The sequence below is a fragment of the Phyllobates terribilis genome, unplaced genomic scaffold (assembly GCF_046119375.1).
Source record: "Phyllobates terribilis strain yellow unplaced genomic scaffold, ASM4611937v1 Scaffold_4__5_contigs__length_816908805, whole genome shotgun sequence".
Classification (NCBI taxonomy): domain Eukaryota; kingdom Metazoa; phylum Chordata; class Amphibia; order Anura; family Dendrobatidae; genus Phyllobates; species Phyllobates terribilis.
This window is the reverse complement of record NW_027362764.1, coordinates 782,154,961-782,172,093: the sequence shown is the minus strand read 5'-3', so window position 1 is coordinate 782,172,093 and position 17,133 is coordinate 782,154,961. Positions and strand designations below refer to the sequence as shown.

Here is a 17,133-nt window from a genome sequence, read left to right as displayed (position 1 = left end):
GGTTGGCACCCAGGGTACCGCATCCCAAGCTGGTGGAGGCCACTAATCCTCAGCCAGAGACCGGAGGTCGTGGGCAGGATCTGCCACGACCCTCACTAAATCCACTAGGAAGGCATACCAAGTATAGGGTTAGGGAACCCAGAAGAGGTGTACCCACCAAGAGACCCGAGGGAGCCGGACATAAGTAGATCCCTAGTGAGAACGGCCAGAAGAGAGGGAAAGTCAGACAGGAGCTCAGGACCACGCTCCAGAATTGCTTGGGGGTTGGCCGAGTCCAGGACCTGGTGGACGCAGCACGGCTCGGGTGGTCGCTTCAGGCCAGAGTGACCATAAGAACACCCGTAAGTAAAAACCCCTGAACTGCACAGCCCGACTCTGAGTCTTCTTGCTTAGCTCTCCTGCACCTTCACAACCACCATCCTCTACATCTGACCCCCTGAGGCTATACCCCTCCCGTTGGGGGTTATACTACCACAGCTGCACACATACCACCAGCCTCAGCGGACCCTTCTGCAGCGGCGGCCTTTTGACCGCAAATCAACGGGTGGCGTAGTCGACACTAAAGAACATTTAACAACATCTGTAAAGACTGCCACACACTGAGTTTGACACCCTGGGCACGGACCGGGTCGCCGCCACTCGGAGACTACAACCCCCATCTGATCCGGTTCCGGGTATCCCCAAACAGCACTGGCCCAGGGGGCGCGTCATAAGTACTTTCAGAACAAGGGATCTGGAACTGCCAGGGCCGTACCTCTTGTTGCAGGGGGAAGACAGACTGCATGCAGATGAGTCATGTGACAGGGAAGCAGGGGGTGTGTCGAGAGAGAGAGCTGGGAGGTCAGGTGACAGAGGGACTCCTGGTGTGACTAGAGGGAGGAAGAGACGAGTACGTTTTGCACGGGAAAGCGGAGCTGGATCTGGCTCAGCAGAGCAGCGTGAGAGGGTCCAGGCTCCTGGCTACAGGACTGGGAGCAAGAGCCGAGTGCAGTGGACCGGAGGAGTCAAGCCGACTAGAGAAGAGACGCAGGGTCGGTGGAGCCGGGCATGTGAGGTGCCGTGTTATGGACTAGGGGCTCAGCGGGAAAAACCGGAGACCGCCCGCTGCCGCCAGAAGATAAAGCATTGTTAGGGCTATCTCTGTCCTCGCAGGCACCATCAGGGACTGCGGAGTCAGGATACAGAGTCTGTACAAGAATCGTCAGGGACAAGACACAAAGTTGTCAAGAATTCAGCAAGGTTTCCATTACAGACACCAAGAATGGCTAAGAGGAAAACATTGGACTATTCTGAAGTGGCTTCTATGAGCCCTGACCTAAATCCTATTGACCATCTTTGGAAAGAGCTGAAACATGGAAAAGGCAACCTTCACACACGAGACAACTGGAGCAGTTTGCTCATGAGGAGTCTCCAAAATACCTGTCGAGAGGTGCAGACGTCTCATTGACGGTTACAGGAATCATCTGATTGCAGTGATTGCCTCAAAAGGTTCAAGAAAATATTAAGTTAAGAAGCAGAACCATCATTTCTGTCCAGGACGATTTCATCAGTTTAATTTTTTTTAATTTCTGTGGAAGTAGGGTTGAAAAGCAATGTCTGACCTTCATTTGTTCATTTTCAGAGATTTTTGATTTATTATTACTTTTGTCAGATTCAAGTTATTTCTGTGACCATTGTGGGTTTTTCTTTCATTAAACGAGGGGTGCCAACAATTTTGACCACGTGTGTATGTTTTTTACACATGTTATTATTTATTTACTGCAGTGTTCCTATACATTGTCTTTATTCTAGGCTATACAGTGGGTATGGAAAGTATTCAGACCCCTTTAAATTTTTCACTCTTTGTTTCATTGCAGCCATTTGGTAAATTCTAAAAAGTTCATTTTTTTTCTCATTAAAGTCCACTCTGCACCCCATCTGGACTGAAAAAAACAGAAATGTAGAAATTTTTGCAAATTTATTAAAAAAGAAAAACTGAAATATCACATGGCCATAAGTATTCAGCCCCTTTGCTCAAACACTCATATTTAAGTCACATGCTGTCCATTTCCTTGTGATCCTCCGCATTTCCCTATCCCACATTAGCGGTGGATCAATAGTGGTTATCACATGGGGAATCTGTTCACACAGATAGTCATTAAAAGGTAAAACCAACAAAAAAAAAAACAAGGGCTAGCAGACCTGTTAGAATAAGCGTGACGTGTAGGTGCACATACACACTGTGGCCTGTGGCGTCTCCTTCCAATCAGGTCTTCTGATCAATAGGACAGTCCAAATTAAAAAACAAAGTATAGTCACATAGGGATATTTTTTTCCAATAGACAAATCAAAACAGAGTAATTAAGTAATTTGCATAATGGAGAGATGAGCTGACGGAATAATAACGAACAGTGTACAAAGGTTGCAACATCACAGATCTGATCACCGTCATCCATTAACGATGAAACACAAGTTATCTGGTCTCTACCTTGTTCTGTGTATATGGGAGCGTAATGCTGATTTTATAGGATTAAAGAAAAAATACCAAAACACAACCTTTTCTATAAGGATTTATAGAGTGGAGAAGCAGAGGAGTAGCGAGGAGAGAGGTGGATTAGTCGGTCAGCAGAATTAAGGATGCTCTGGAAAGGTGCTAGTTGGGAGGCCACAGCAGAGGATATTGTTGTAGTTGAGGCGGGAGATGATGAGAGCATGCTATAATGTTTTAGTAGTCAGAGGATTGAGAAAAGGATGAATTCTGGAAATATTTTGGAGGTGACAGGAGATTGTAAGGGCTTTGATGTGCGGTTTGAAGGACAGGGCAGAGTCAAGGGTTACTCCGAGGCAGCGGACCTCTGGTACAGAGGAAAGCGTGATGTCAATTATTACGATAGATGGATCGAGTAGGGGAAATAGGTGAGATGGAGGAAAAGATGATGAGTTCAGTTTTGTCCATATTGAGCTTTAGGAAGCCTGATGAGAAGAAGGAGGATATGGCTGATAGACACTTTGGGATTCTGGACAACAGAGAAGTGAAGTCTAGACCAGAGAGTTAGATCTGAATGTCATTAGCATATAGGTGGTACTGGAAGCCATAGGACATTATGCGTTGTCCCAGGCCAAAGGTATAGATGGATAGAGCCTTGAGGGACACCGACAGAAAGATGGCTGGATGAGGAGGTGGTGTGGGAGTGGTAGATGCTAAATGTGTGGATCGTGAAGTATGAGGAGATTCAGGGTGAGGGTAAGGTCTGTGATACCAATGGAAGACAGGATATGTAGAAGGAGGGAATCAGAGGACAGGTCTAGAAGGAGGAGCATAGAAAATTGTCAGCTAGCTTTTGCGGTAAGTCATTAGTAATTTTGGTTAGGGCAGTGTCAAGGGAATGGTGGGGACCGAAACCAGATTGTAGGTTGTCAAAGAGTGCATTAGATGAGAGGTGGGAGGAAAGTTTAGCAGAGACAGGCTGTTCAAGGAGTTTGGAGGTGAATGGAAGCAGCGATATGGACGAAAGCTGGATCTAGAGGTCGGGTAGAGGGATGGGTTCTTCAGAATACTGTAGGTGTGATTGTGTCATTTTTGAAAGCGGAAAGGAAGACACCAGAGGTTAATGATAGGTTGAAAACATGGGTTAATTCTGGGATAAGTGTGGTGGTGAAGTTGGGAAGGAAGTGGGATGAAATGGGGTCAAGTGAACAAGTGGTGAGGTTTGATTTGTGAAGATGAGTGAGCTCTACTTCAGTGATGGTGGGGAGGGAGGTTATGGGGAAGGGCATTGGTTTGATATATGGAGGGTTTGTGGTGGATGAGCAGTAAATACTTGCATGATTTGGTTGATCTTTGTTTTTGAAATGTGCAGAATTTCAGAAGAGGCATTGGTGGGAAGAAGAGGGAATTAAAAGAGTTTAATAATGGTTTAGGGTTATGGGATTCATATGGTTCTGAAATATCAGCGTGTACACATACAAATGCTAGGTTTGTTGACTTCATATATGCATACATTGAATTCACTGAAAAAATAAAGACTTTCAACACACTGAAGGATCAGGTTACAGCTGCTCTGGCCAATAGAAGTCTATGAGGAGGGGTGAGTTAGAAGAAGAGCTGATCTCGATTAAGAGGGGCAGAGAAGCAAACAGATGGTTCTGCAGGTTCTAGTGAGTTTTCTCACTTACTCTAATGCTGGATGAAGAAATGGGTGATATAATTAAAAACTACAATTTGTCTTGCAATAAACAAGCCCACATGCAGCTATATAGACAAAGAATAACAATTATAAGGCCCTGAAAACATGAGGAGGGAAAAATAACAGCGCAAAAAATGAAAAATGTCTGGGTACTTAAAGGGATTGACCAGGCACGGATAAATATAACCTATGCAAAGGATAAGTCATTCATGGCAGATCAGAGGGGGTCTGACACCTGACAGACCTACAATCAGCTATTATTGTTCTGCGGCGCCTAGCAGTTGCAGCTACACATTAAATGGAAAAGCTCTTTAAAATGTTTACATCCAGCGGCTGCCGGAGCAAATATTAGCTGAACTGTGGATGTGTCAGTTGTGAGACCCCCACCGGTCTGCTATGAATGACCTGTCCTGTGCCTGGACAACTCCTTTAAGGGGATTAAATTGACCTTATTATATTTTGGCCATGCCGTGAAACTAATTCACCGTTTATACACCATGTTTGTCTATGCAAAAAAGGCATGCATGAACTGCAAGAATTTTCCTTCCTGACTACGTATTTTCCAAGTAACAATTCACATTCCAACTCTACCCTATGCAAAATACACCAGAAATCCATGGATAATTGCAAAAAAAAAAAGTACAGTACATGGTGTGAGCCATATTTATCATGAGTTTAACCCTTTTTTTACATACAGTTGTAATGTGCCTTGAAACAGGGCCATAAAATGCTTCATGTTTACTTGTAATATCTGCCATTTTGCAGCGAAATACTCTTAGTTTCTGCTTCTTTTCTTGAATTTTTCTTTATTTTCCTATTTGCAATAGATGTCCAGAAGAGTCACAAGAAACATTTATATGAAAAAACTTAGAAACTTCTAGAAAACAAACCTCCAAGATGTAACCAGGGAGAGGAAAGTTTTCGAATCTGTAGACGTTATGTAAACCTTATTGTTGTTTCCAGTGATCACTTCAGGAAACGTTCTGAGCACGAGCTCGTTGAGACTGGGGTAAAACATGAGGAATATTTAAAGAAAAAACAATATTCACTTCAATAGATTTCACTCAACAAGTTATTTATCTGGTGCGACCGGTCCAGACTTGTGCCACGTATGGTAATGGTGAGCGGAGTGCCCGGTGTAGGGAAGACCACACTGATGCAGAAGTTTGTTTATGACTGGGTGAAGGGTGAGCTCTATCAAAGATTCTCTTTTGTCTTTTTCTTTAAATTTCGGGAGCTGAACAGACTGGATGAGGTTAATCTGGAGACCCTGATCCTTCTTCAGTACCCATATCTGGAGCAGCAGCTTGGGAACATCTTAGAAGATCCAGAGAAACTTCTCTTTATATTTGATGGTTTAGATGAAAGCCTTCATGAAATGGATTTCACATCGAGTCACTTGTGCTTTCATCCTAAACAACCCGAACCTTGTGGTCAGATTGTTGCGAGTTTGGTGAGAAAGTCTCTTCTTAATGGTTGTTCTGTTCTGATGACCAGTCGCCCAACCAGATTGGCATCAATTGATTGTAATATTTTTCAACAAATAGTTGAAATCATTGGATTTTTTCCAGAAGAACGATGGATCTACTTTGAAAATTTCTTCCCCAACCATGAACTGGCAGAAAAAGCTTTTAATTATGTGAAGCAGAATGATATATTGTACACATTCTGTTACCTCCCGTCCTATTGCTGGATCATCTGTACGGAGCTTCCAACCCACAAGCTGTGATCAGCCAGTGTCATTATTACCGAAATCTGGTACACAACTCTTTGCCATATTTGTTGCCAACATGTTGACCAATCATAGCCTGCACAAAGGTGACGCTCAGAAGATCCTGCGGTCCATCGGGTGGATGGCAGAACATGGAGTAATGAATCATTTGATTATTTTTGATGACCGAAATCTGGATTCTTTCCATGTAGACAATAAATCCAAGCTCTTATCAAGTTTTCTGATGGAATCAGAGGAACCTGTATCCTATTCCTTCTTACATCTCACTGTGCAGGAATTCTTCTCTGCCTTGGTGCATTATGTGGATTATTCTCCTGAGAAGTTAAAGAAATCGCTGAAGGAAGCCAAATCCTGTTCTGATGGCCGTGGTGAAATATTCCTCCGGTTCCTGTGTGGTCTTTCAGACAACTCCACCAGATCTGTATTAACTGGATATCTGGACACAGGAGCAGCTCAGGCTTCCAGAGATGTCATCACTTGGCTAAAGGACTTGAGGCTTGGAGAAGGTAAAGACAAGAAGCAACGTCTTCTCAGTACATTCTTCTATTTGTATGAAGCCCGGAATAAGGCTCTAGTCCTGGAATCATTCGAATCACACAAAAATTTCGACCTTTCTCAGATTCATATGTCAGCCCTAGACTGCACAGTGTTGGCATTTATTCTGGAAACCTGCACGAATATAGAAGAACTCAATCTCTCTGGATGTTCCCTGGACCCTGAAGGATTGGAGAGACTTGCACCCACGTTATGTAACTTGCGAAATCTGAGGTAAAATACTAATGATATTGTATATTTCTGTATAGTAACATCTGATATAATTATTGGCCCCTATTCATCATTGTCTTTAAAACCATTTTTACTAAAGAAAAAGGGCACAATAGAGTCTTTTATGTTTGCACTGTATTCATTGTTTAGAGAGGACCTTTCGCCATCAAATATACTAAGTTATATTTCTTTGCAGTTTAGTGTGCTTTAGTACATATAAGTGTGTGGCCGCCCTTTGTCTGAGCTGAAAGGTTCATTCTGCCTCAGGTCTATGCTTCTACTAGGGGTTCAATCTCTCTGCTCTTGTCCATATGTATGTCACTTGACAAATGGTAAGGTTTTAATATTAGAGTTAGGACTGTCACATAAGGGTTACCGTGACGTGGCGGGATGGCTTTTACATTATTTTGATCAAAATTATGTTAACTAAATACCCTTTATTATTTATTATTATTTTTGCACTGTGCGATTTACCCATTTATTTCCAGTTATTTGGGTATTTTGCTTGTCTTTGGTTTTTCTAAGTTATATTTCAGTAAGAAGTCAGCCACTAAAACTAAACATGGGATATTTTACCTCTGGACATGTAAAGACTTTGAATAAAGTTATTAAACTTATGAGAAAAACATCCTACATAAAGTTTGTGGGAGCTTTTAGGCATTGGGCTCTTGCTGGATTTGAAATGTGTCCAGAACCTTCTGTGGTCTCCCATTCCAGTCCAGCCATGGCTGATGCTGCTCAGCATCATCATCAGCCTCAATGCCTAGCTGGTCCACAAGATGTACAGATTGTCTCTTGGGTGTTTGTGCCTAGCAATGTGAAGCATAGGTTGCGGAGGGAGACAGGGCTGTTGAAGCCTAAGTCCAGGATTCTCTGTACTGAGCATGCCCGTGACATGGCGGACCGTGATTGGTGGTTTGGGAGTCAGCTGATCCGGTGACCTGGCACCGCCTGATTGGTCGCGGGTGACGCCACCAATAGTGCGACGGTGGGCAGGGCTTAGTCTTTAAAAGACCCGCCCACAAACATGGCGGCGCGCTCTGATCATTGAGCAGTGATGCTGTTGTGTGGACGGCTGTGTTCCACGTGTAGTTTCCATAGGCAGGTGTAGTGGAAATAGGCAGGTAGCTTCGTCTAGCAGTCTATCTCTGCCAAAGGGGTCGCCTAACACCCCGAGCAGCCTGCAGATGTCCTATTCCCGGTGGTCACCCGTAAGCCACGTGGAGAAATACTGCTGAGGGCACATATCCGTCGGCGTGAGTCACACACGCATCCTAGCGCCGCCAGCGTAGTCCCTGTGCTGTAACAGGACTTCAGATAGTTTTTTACCGCATATCTCTCGTGCTGCTAACGGAGATAGTGCGAATTCCTACACCCGTTCCAGTGTGCTTTAACACGGAAGGGATTGATATTCAGTTAGTTTTTCCTTCACACCCGGAAGGTGTTCTGCAGCAGTCCACCAGGCTGCATCGCGGACCCCGGGTTCGGTTGCGTTCATTATAATAAAGTTGTCTGCAACCGTCCCCTTAACAGTATCAGAGCGCCAGGGTCTTGCCGAACATGGCTGACAACCAGCAACTGGAGCGCTATATACAGCAGCTTGAGATCAGACTTAGGACTTTGGAACAAGCTGACCCGGTAGCTCATATCACTGCAGTAGCTACCCAGGCGGCTTCCCAAGCAGCCAATCTGGTTAACTTGGCTGTGGTAAATGCTGCGACAACTGCAACTGCCCCATTACCCCATTTTGCTCTCCGGAAAAATTTTCTGGAGACCGTAAATCCTGCAGGTGTTTTATTAATTTATGCTCCATTCAGTTGGAGATGATGGAGGCATGGTTCCCCTCCGAAAGAGCCAAAGTGGGTTATGTCATCTCATTACTCTCCCACAGGGCTCTGGAGTGGGCTACTCCTCTATGGGAGCGGAATAATCCGGTTGTAGCTAATGCGGGTCTTTTCCTTAAGACCCTAAAAAGTGTATTCCTACGTCCTCAGGTCACGCATGATACGGCTCTTAAGTTTCTTGCGTTGATCCAGGGTTCGGCCACCGCCAGCCACTATGCCATCCAGTTCAGAACCCTAGCGGCTGAACTGGATTGGTCTGAGCGGTCGCTTATCCCGGTGTTCTGGAAGGGTCTGGCTGGGCATATTAAAAATGCTCTATCCACCAGAGAGATTCCAACCTCCCTGGAGGAGTTAATCTCTCTTGCTAACCGAATAGATTTGCGTCATGCAGAACACAAGTTATAGCTGGAGGTCCCCGGACCCCAGTGTCGGTTGGCACCGTCCTTCTCTAGACCCATTTCCAAACCCGCGACTCCCGACCTGGAGCTTGAGACTATGGATATACCCTGGACTGAGTCTAGTCCCTCTCGTTCCCGACCTGCACATCTCTTGGAGTACCCCGTTAATAAGAGTTCCAAGTAGTCGGGAAAACGAGTAGGTCTTACCACTGTTGGAGGAGGTGTGTTAGATTCTGGGACTTCTTCCTCCAAATTATTGTATAAGGTTGTGCTTTGGAACATCTGCAGTTACTGCCAAGGCATGGGTGGACTCTGGGGCCGATGGCAATTTTTTATCATCTACGTTTGCCCAGAGGCACGCCATCCCTATAGAGTTACTGCCAAGACCAATGAACATTAGAGTAGTCAATGGTTCACTCCTGGACACGGAAATCACCCACTAGTCGATTCCCCTCACCATGTAATTTCCTCAGGGCCACCGGGAGGTCATCTCCTTTCTTATTATTCCCGGTGGATTATATGAGGTGTTATTGGGTCTCCCCTGGTTACGTTATCATACGCCACACATTGACTGGAATACGGAGAGAATTTCTTCCTGTAGTGAGAATTGTATGTCTCAGTGTATGGTTACAGTCACCCGGAGGGTAGTTTCTGACCCCTCTGCCGTTGAGGCTCCCGGTACAGATTCTTTGTCTGTCCCCAAGACCCGGGTCTTGTCAGACTATGTCAAAATGAACTCTCAGGTAGAGAGGGTGGCCCCAGTGTCCTTTAACCAGGTTCCGTCGGGGAAGACATTTGTTCCCCCTAATCTACAAAACGAGGTGCTCTCCTGGGCTCATGCCCCTAAGATAGGAGCTCATCTGGGGGTCAAACGTACCACTAAGTCCCTTCAACGGTCCTATTGGTGGCCCCGGTGGCGCCAGGACGTCAAGGAATTTGTTCTCACGTGTGCCTTCTGTGCGAGAGATAAATCATCCCGTCAAAGTCCGGCTGGTCTTCTCCATCCGTTACCCGTATTCTATCCGGGCGACAGAGTGTGGCTCATGGCTCGCAATACTAAATTATGCGGGAGATCTGCTAAGTTTGCTCCCTGCTTTATTGGCCCGTTCAAAGTTTTGGCCTAGATAAACTCTGTAATGTACCGGTTACAGTTACCACGACACCTGAGGAGTCACGACACTTTCCATGTGTCGCTCCTTAGACCCGTTCACCTGTCAAAACTTGCTGATCCCCAACCTGCTACAGACACTATGGGTGATAATCTCGAGGTTCAGGCTATTATGGGGTCTAAGATGGTTCGTGGGAAAAAAGGTTACCCGGTACACCAGAGAGGTCACAGATCTGAGAATCTTCCCTGTGAACCGGTGGACCACATTCATGCCCTCCTGCTCGTTGAGGAATGAGTGTGAAGTGGAGGGGGACGTTAGAAGGGGGGATAATGTTAGATGTCAGGCTGTTGCTGGATTTGAAATGGGTTCAGAACCTTCTGTGGTCTCCCATTCTGGTCCAGCCAGGGCTGATGCTGTTCAGCATCGTCATCAGCCACAACGCCTAGCTGGTCCACGAGATGTACAGATTGACCCACCCACAAACATGGCGGCGCACTCTGATCATTGAGCAGTGATTCTGTTGTGTGGATGACTGTGTTCCACGTGTAGTTTCCATAGGCAGGTGTAGTGGAAATAGGCAGGCTAGAAGAAATAGGCAGGTAGCTTCGTCTAGCAGTCTGGCTCTGCCAAATGGGTCGCCTAACACCGCGAGCAGCCTGCAGACGTCCTATTCCCGGTGGTCACCCGTAAGTCACGTGGAGAAATACTCCTCTGTCCGGTAGCATGCCGGCTGAGGGCACGTGTCCGTTGGCGTGAGTCACACACGCATCCTAGCGCCGCCAGTGTAGTCCCTGTGCTGTAACAGGACTACAGATAGTTTTTTACCGCATATCTCTCGTGCTGCTAACGGAGATAGTGCAAATTCCTACACCCGTTCCAGTGTGCTTTAACACGGAAGAGATTGATATTCAGTTAGTTTTTCCTTCACACCCGGAAAGTGTTCGGCAGCAGTCCACCAGGCTGCATCGCAGACCCCGGGTTTGGTTGCGTTCCATTATAATAAAGTTGTCTGCAACCGTCCCTTTAACAGGAGCAGCCATCTTGGGATTGGCAGCTCCATCTGCTGTGTTCTAATGGGAAACACTCCAAGATTCCCATCTTGTTGTTATCCACGGTGTCACGGCTCACAGTCTTGTTGTTATTTGTGGTGTCATGGCTCACAGTCTTCTTGTTATCCGCGATGTCACGGCTCACAGTCTTCCTGTTATCCGTGGTGTCACGTCTCACAGTCTTCCTGTTATCCGCGGTGTCACGTCTCACAGTCTTCCTGTTATCCGCGGTGTCACGGCTCACAGTCTTCCTGTTATCCATGGTGGCACGGCTCACAGTCTTCCTGTTATCCGCTGTGTCATGGCTCACAGTCTTGTTGTTATTTGTGGTGTCATGGCTCACAGTCTTCTTGTTATCCGTGGTGTCACGGCTCACAGTCTTCCTGTTATCCGCGGTGTCACAGCTCACAGTCTTCCTGTTATCCGTGGTGTCACGGCTCACAGTCTTCCTGTTGTCCGCGGTGTCATGGCTCACAGTCTTCCTGTTATCCGCGGTGTCACGGCTCACAGTCTTGTTATTTGTGGTGTCACGGCTCACAGTCTTGTTGTTATTTGTGGTGTCATAGCTCACAGTCTTCTTGTTATCTGTGGTGTCACGGCTCACAGTCTTCCTGTTATCCGTGGTGTCACAGCTCACAGTCTTCCTGTTATCCGCGGTGTCACGGCTCACAGTCTTGTTATCCGCGGTGTCACAGCTCACAGTCTTGTTATTTTTTGTGGTGTCACAGCTGACAGTCTTGTTATTATTCGTGGTGTCAAAGCTCACAGTCTTGTTGTTATTTGTGGTGTCACGGCTCACAATCTTGTTGTTATTTGTGGTGTCACGGCTCACAGTCTTGTTGTTATTTGTGGTGTCATAGCTCACAGTCTTCTTGTTATCTGTGGTGTCACGGCTCACAGTCTTCCTGTTATCCGTGGTGTCACAGCTCACAGTCTTCCTGTTATCCGCGGTGTCACAGCTCACAGTCTTCCTGTTATCCGTGGTGTCACGGCTCACAGTCTTCCGGTTGTCCGCGGTGTCATAGCTCAGTCTTCCTGTTATCCGCGTTGTCACGGCTCACAGTCTTGTTATTTGTGGTGTCACGGCTCACAGTCTTGTTGTTATTTGTGGTGTCATAGCTCACAGTCTTGTTGTTATTTGTGGTGTCACGGCTCACAGTCTTGTTGTTATCTGTGGTGTCATGGCTCACAGTCTTCCTGTTATCCGTGGTGTCACAGCTCACAGTCTTCCTGTTATCCGCGGTGTCACGGCTCACAGTCTTGTTTTCCGCGGTGTCACAGCTCACAGTCTTGTTATTATTCGTGGTGTCACAGCTCACAGTCTTGTTATTATTCGTGGTGTCAAAGCTCACAGTCTTGTTGTTATTTGTGGTTTCACGGCTCACAGTCTTGTTGTTATTTGTGGTGTCACTGCTCACAGTCTTGTTGTTATCCGCGGTGTCACAGCTCACAGTCTTCCTGTTATCCGCGGTGTCACAGCTCACAGTCTTCCTGTTATCCGTGGTGTCATGGCTCACAGTCTTCCTGTTATCCGCGGTGTCACGGCTCACAGTCTTGTTATTTGTGGTGTCACGGCTCACAGTCTTGTTGTTATTTGTGGTGTCACGGCTCACAATCTTGTTGTTATTTGTGGTGTCACGGCTCACAGTCTTGTTGTTATTTGTGGTGTCATAGCTCACAGTCTTCTTGTTATCTGTGGTGTCACGGCTCACAGTCTTCCTGTTATCCATGGTGTCATGGCTCACAGTCTTCCTGTTATCCGCGGTGTCACGGCTCACAGTCTTGTTATTTGTGGTGTCACGGCTCACAGTCTTGTTGTTATTTGTGGTGTCACGGCTCACAATCTTGTTGTTATTTGTGGTGTCACGGCTCACAGTCTTGTTGTTATTTGTGGTGTCATAGCTCACAGTCTTCTTGTTATCTGTGGTGTCACAGCTCACAGTCTTCCTGTTATCCGCGGTATCACCGCTCAGAGTCTGGTTATCCGCGGTGTCACAGCTCACAGTCTTGTTATTATTCGTGGTGTCACAGCTCACAGTCTTGTTATTATTCGTGGTGTCACAGCTCACAGTCTTGTTGTTATTTGTGGTGTCACGGCTCACAGTCTTGTTGTTATCCACGGTGTCATGGCTCACAGTCTTGTTGTTATCCGCGGTGTCATAGCTCAGTCTTCCTGTTATCCGCGTTGTCACGGCTCACAGTCTTGTTATTTGTGGTGTCACGGCTCACAGTCTTGTTGTTATTTGTGGTGTCACGGCTCACAGTCTTGTTGTTATCTGTGGTGTCATGGCTCACAGTCTTCCTGTTATCCGTGGTGTCACAGCTCACAGTCTTCCTGTTATCCGCGGTGTCACGGCTCACAGTCTTGTTTTCCGCGGTGTCACAGCTCACAGTCTTGTTATTATTCGTGGTGTCACAGCTCACAGTCTTTTTATTATTCGTGGTGTCAAAGCTCACAGTCTTGTTGTTATTTGTGGTTTCACGGCTCACAGTCTTGTTGTTATTTGTGGTGTCACGGCTCACAGTCTTGTTGTTATCCGCGGTGTCACAGCTCACAGTCTTCCTGTTATCCGCGGTGTCACAGCTCACAGTCTTCCTGTTATCCGTGGTGTCATGGCTCACAGTCTTCCTGTTATCCGCGGTGTCACGGCTCACAGTCTTGTTATTTGTGGTGTCACGGCTCACAGTCTTGTTGTTATTTGTGGTGTCACGGCTCACAATCTTGTTGTTATTTGTGGTGTCACGGCTCACAGTCTTGTTGTTATTTGTGGTGTCATAGCTCACAGTCTTCTTGTTATCTGTGGTGTCACGGCTCACAGTCTTCCTGTTTCCGTGGTGTCACAGCTCACAGTCTTCCTGTTATCCGCGGTATCACCGCTCAGAGTCTGGTTATCCGCGGTGTCACAGCTCACAGTCTTGTTATTATTCGTGGTGTCACAGCTCACAGTCTTGTTATTATTCGTGGTGTCACAGCTCACAGTCTTGTTGTTATTTGTGGTGTCACGGCTCACAGTCTTGTTGTTATCCACGGTGTCATGGCTCACAGTCTTGTTGTTATCCGCGGTGTCATAGCTCAGTCTTCCTGTTATCCGCGTTGTCACGGCTCACAGTCTTGTTATTTGTGGTGTCACGGCTCACAGTCTTGTTGTTATTTGTGGTGTCACGGCTCACAGTCTTGTTGTTATCTGTGGTGTCATGGCTCACAGTCTTCCTGTTATCCGTGGTGTCACAGCTCACAGTCTTCCTGTTATCCGCGGTGTCACGGCTCACAGTCTTGTTTTCCGCGGTGTCACAGCTCACAGTCTTGTTATTATTCGTGGTGTCACAGCTCACAGTCTTTTTATTATTCGTGGTGTCAAAGCTCACAGTCTTGTTGTTATTTGTGGTTTCACGGCTCACAGTCTTGTTGTTATCCGCGGTGTCACAGCTCACAGTCTTCCTGTTATCCGCGGTGTCACAGCTCACAGTCTTCCTGTTATCCGTGGTGTCATGGCTCACAGTCTTCCTGTTATCCGCGGTGTCACGGCTCACAGTCTTGTTGTTATTTGTGGTGTCACGGCTCACAGTCTTGTTGTTATTTGTGGTGTCACGGCTCACAGTCTTGTTGTTATTTGTGGTGTCACGGCTCACAGTCTTGTTGTTATTTGTGGTGTCACGGCTCACAGTCTTGTTGTTATTTGTGGTGTCACGGCTCACAGTCTTGTTGTTATTTGTGGTGTCACGGCTCACAGTCTTCTTGTTATCTGTGGTGTCACGGCTCACAGTCTTCCTGTTTCTGTGGTGTCACAGCTCACAGTCTTCCTGTTATCCGCGGTATCACCGCTCAGAGTCTGGTTATCCGCGGTGTCACAGCTCACAGTCTTGTTATTATTCGTGGTGTCACAGCTCACAGTCTTGTTATTATTCGTGGTGTCACAGCTCACAGTCTTGTTATTATTCGTGGTGTCACAGCTCACAGTCTTGTTGTTATTTGTGGTGTCACAGCTCACAGTCTTGTAGTTATTTGTGGTGTCATGGCTCACAGTCTTGTTGTTATCCACGGTGTCATGGCTCACAGTCTTGTTGTTATCCGCGGTGTCATGGCTCACAGTCTTCTTGTTATCCGTGGTGTCACGGCTTGTTTTTATCCATGTCTATAATGCCATCATAACTCAGATAATGTTAGTTATCGGTGATAGCTTAACCTCTGATGAATATCGGAGTCCATGATATTTTAGTCAGTATTAGTTTTCCAGAAGACCTAAGGAATGATGCACATTTATCCTATGCTCTACACTGAGCACTGCATCAGGGACTCCATCTAAATCTCTGAAAATTTTGATTTAGATAGAGTCCTGATGGTGGAAGTCACTATAAAGAGGCAGAGAGAGTTGCTTTGTACTCTGACTGGTTACATGCAAGATCTAGGAGAGCAGAGAATTGGGTTCTTAAGCAATAGTCCATATTTAGGACTTTGCAGATTTCCTTTTTCCCGTTATTGAATGTGGTGAGGAAAATATATCTGAATTTGGTTGTTTTATCCTCATGAGCCTGGGATGTGATGTAACTTATGATTTTGTTTTCCTGTAGACAACAGAAATTCTTGTAATTTTTTTCTTGAAAGCCGAGGAAACAAGATCAGAAATGTGACATGCAGAAGTAGTGCTGTTGCAGAGTGTGACATGCAGAGGTAGTGCTGTTGCAGAGTGTAACATGCAGAAGTAGTGCTGTTGCTTCAAAAGCATCCAGCAACTATTAGAAGTAACACAAGCACAGGAGACAGGAAGTGTTGTGCTCCAGAAGCATCCAGCAACTAGAGGGGTTAACACAGTCACAGGAGGCAGGGAGTGTTTTAGCAGAGCCCCAGGGGGATTGTGGGGAAGTTGTTTACTGTCTGGCTGGAGCCGAAGAGAAAGGTGGTGTGTGATTTGTATGTCACAGAAGGCAAGGGAACATAATTCTGGTCAGGAGGAAAGCTCAACACAGGTCAGATAGACTCCCTGAGCTAACAGTGTGGAGTATTATTGGGCAGAAAGATAAGGACTGGAAGGAATCATGTCATAGGGATCTTCTCCCTCATCAAACCCTCCCCCACTCCATCTCCATGCAGGATAAAGAATGCTGTGTACAAATTGAGTCCTTGTGAAGGAAAAGCCTGTAGTTGTGTATGCGTAGAAGTGTGCTGCTAAGAGATCTAATCTGTGCTGAATTATGCTGCTGAAGAGACTGATGTTACTGTGCCTGCTTTATTAAACTGTACTGTAATGAATGAAGATTGTTGCTGTAATATCCCTGAATTGCACTGCCCGTGCTTCAGATTAAATTCCACTGTTAAACTGTTGAAAAAGACTCTTGTCAGATGTGTCTGGTCAGCAACTGAATCTATCGTGGGCCTGAGAGAAGCTGCAGCCTATGGTTGCCCTGAGTAACGGTTCCCCCAGGATTCCAACAAATTCGTGAAACCCATCTCGCCCTATCTGAACCTAGAGGCGTGTGTGTAACAGAAAGATAATGTTTTTCTTTTTTCTTAGACTTGAAAACCTTGGATTGGATAGTAAAATATTCCCTCTTAGTACAAAATCTTCTAATGGAATTAGCTATAGAGAATATTATATGTCCACTTTTTGATTATTGTGGGCACTAATGAAATTGAGATAATTGCTTCATCATCTTTGTCATAGATGTAATTGCAAAATCTGCAAAGCCATCTTATATATATCATAGTGAATACTGAAGCAAGGCTAGCACTCTATTAACCTCTACATTATTCTTATGAAGAGGGGACCCCCTGCAGTGAACAGGTAATTAAGGTAGATTATCTGATGGATTGCAGACCAGGCACAGCTAACAGAGGAATTTGGGAGACAACAGATTTATGGCCAGTGGAGATAACCCATCACCCTTGGACTCACTGTAAACAAAAGGACAAGCAGACTGCTTGAGTTCAGACATGTGAATATTGGAGTTTTTATGAACGGCATAGATACGAGAGACATATTTTCTGCATCGTGACAAAGTGGCAAACGTAACCCATTGTCTTATATCACTGGGTGATCGCAGCAGCACCTCCAAACTGATATGAGTCAGATAG

General features: G+C 45.9%; 1 pseudogene; it reads left to right on the top strand.

Annotated features, from left to right (window-relative positions):
- The window catches only part of LOC141266058 (NACHT, LRR and PYD domains-containing protein 3-like), a 148,818-nt pseudogene that overhangs the window by 83,245 nt on the left and 48,440 nt on the right, over positions 1-17,133 (top strand).